Source organism: Electrophorus electricus, chromosome 20 (assembly GCF_013358815.1).
Source record: "Electrophorus electricus isolate fEleEle1 chromosome 20, fEleEle1.pri, whole genome shotgun sequence".
Lineage (NCBI taxonomy): Eukaryota > Metazoa > Chordata > Actinopteri > Gymnotiformes > Gymnotidae > Electrophorus > Electrophorus electricus.
This window is the reverse complement of record NC_049554.1, coordinates 5,230,838-5,233,337: the sequence shown is the minus strand read 5'-3', so window position 1 is coordinate 5,233,337 and position 2,500 is coordinate 5,230,838. Positions and strand designations below refer to the sequence as shown.

Genomic DNA, 2,500 nt, shown 5'->3' with positions numbered 1-2,500 from the left:
GCTGCCTCTGCTTCAGCCAAGGGGGGTGTTAGGACAGCGTATCGATTTCTGACACGTTGCGGTGCGTCCTGTTTAATTTGATCCGATGTTGTCCGTCTTTAAGCTTGAGGTCTGAAATATTACCAGTGGTGTTAGAAACTCCTCTGGTTAGAGCTTTGCCTTGCTGGGTGGTGTGTGTGTGTGTGTGTGTGTGTGTGTGTGTGTGTGTGTTTGTGTTTAGCGGGATGCTTTTTCAAAGTTCTTGTGTGTCTTTGTTTATAGTTTTCAAAGACTTAGTCATATTTGAAAGAACAGTAATAGCTTAAAGACTCGATTAAAGTTTAAAGAAGATGGAGGAATTCATCTTCACTGGCTACTTGCGAATGCCTGTTGAAACAACAGGGTGTGGGGGAGGGGTGGTCCATCGCCATGGTGACGGGCGGTCACGTTCGTCTTAAAACGTTAGCGCAGATAGTGTGGTTTTGCACAGAAAAAGTAAATACACCATCTATCTCTCCCTCACACACACACACACAGGAGATCAAAATTGGAGAATAAGTTATGAACATTTGATTTTTTTCAGAAATAATGTAATCTTCATTGGTCAACATTTGAAGGATTTTTTGTTAGGGGTATACCATGACACTAGAACAGTGTTTTATAAAATAACCAAGGTATTTCAACATAAAACCTTGTGTTTTCTGCAAAATAAATCAAAATTAGAGAACAGCAATAACTGTAGCACAGAAAGATTACAACAATTTTCTGAAGGTTACAGCAGTAGGCAGTGTTCAGGCCGTTGCTTTGAATGACTTCAGCACATCTGTGGCCACAGGACATCACTAGTCTCTCACACTGCTCTGGTGTGATTTTGGTCCATTCTTCTTGCAGTCTCTTCCCCAGTTTGGTGACCGTTGTGGGTTTATTGGCCATAACTTTGTCACCAAGGATTTTCCAGGTTTTCTACTGGGTTTAGATCAGCACTCTGGGCTGGCCATTTCATTGTTTCAATGTTTTCAGTTGCAAGGAACTGCTTTACTCGTTTTGCTGTGGCAGGGGCTTTGTCCTGCAGGAAAATTGCTGGCTGATTGAGCGATGAACGCAAAGAAAGAACCACATGTTGTTGAAGACGGTTCTGATACACACTTGCATTCACTCTGCCATGTAGCTGTATGAGAGGTCCGACTCCTGCTGCCGAAAACATTCCCCAAACCATGACACTTCCTCCTCCACCTTTAACTGACTTCTTTACACACTTTGGGTTCAGTCTTTCCCCAGTTTGTCAATGAACATAATGTTTCCCAGCAGACCCAAATAAATTAAACTTGCTTTCATTACCCATGGAGATTCTCTGCATTATCCTGTCTTCTCTTGCATTTGTCTTTCGTGGGCGACCAGCCTTTTTGGGGACTTGAATGAGTTTGTGATGTTGTAAGATGCAATATTCTAGAAATCACAGACTTGGAACGACCAACTTCTCGTGCTATGGCTGATAGGGTCACCCCTTTGGCCTTCATCTGGACAACCTGCTGCTGGAGGGTGTTAGTCACTTTGGAACGGCTCACCATCTTGCAAAGTCAGTGAAAGCTGGAAAGTTAGGCTGCCGATTAAATAGAGTTTGTCAGATAATTAAGGAAATTAGCACCAGGTGCCAGATTAATACCAATAACTTGCAGGTATCTGAAAGTGTTCTCTAAATTTGATCAGTGTTCTTTTTCAATTATCTCATGTCTCTCTCTCTCTCTCTCTCTCTCTCTCTCTCTCTCTCTCTCTCTATCTCGCTCTCTCTGTATGTCTCTCTCTGAGCCTGAAAAGATTGAGGTTTTAATATTTTGTTAAACATTTATGTCTTCCTGTCTGTTCAGACTCTCACTTGTAAGATTTCATTTGTCTTATGGAAATGATCATGGCATGGCAGAGTAGCCTGTAGCCTCTCTCTCTCTCGCTCTCTCTCTCCATCTCTCTCCATCTCTCCCTCTCTCTCTCTAATGGTTAGCAACTAGGAAGGGATATCACAGAATTCATGAATAACCCAATACCAAAATTGTAAAATAAATAAGTAATAAATAATTGATCAATAAAATGTATTGACAGTTTTAAATGATCTTGACAATTTTCAGATCAGTTTGGTGTTAGAGTAGTACCACTCTTACTAATTCCCCCGATGTTTGTGCCGGTGTTTGGTGACGGATCCAGGCATTTAACGCTTAAGAAAGGGGGCTGTGTAGGTTTATACTACCTGGTGTCACGAACGAACAACTTGTAAAAGTCCTGTTTGTTAAACATCTTCTACAGATAAAACACAATGTCTCCGCCCCCCTGGTCTCCTCTCTCAACATTTCTTTCTCTATTCATTACATAATTCGTAAAAAAAACTAATCTCTCATCAGAGAGACAGGATCTGCTGTTAAACTGTGGAGCCCTTATCTCGATGCTAACCTGTGCACCTAGCATTGCTCGGGTCTTGGATACAGCCAGTGCATGGACCCAGACAGCCCCAGGTCTCTCTCAGCGTTCTTCT

At 42.1% G+C, this 2,500-nt stretch overlaps 1 protein-coding gene across 2 annotated transcripts in view; it reads left to right on the top strand.

The window, feature by feature from the left end:
* Positions 1-2,500, top strand: part of ptprga (protein tyrosine phosphatase receptor type Ga) — a 199,162-nt gene that overhangs the window by 181,362 nt on the left and 15,300 nt on the right. The gene's annotated exons all lie outside the window — the stretch shown is intronic.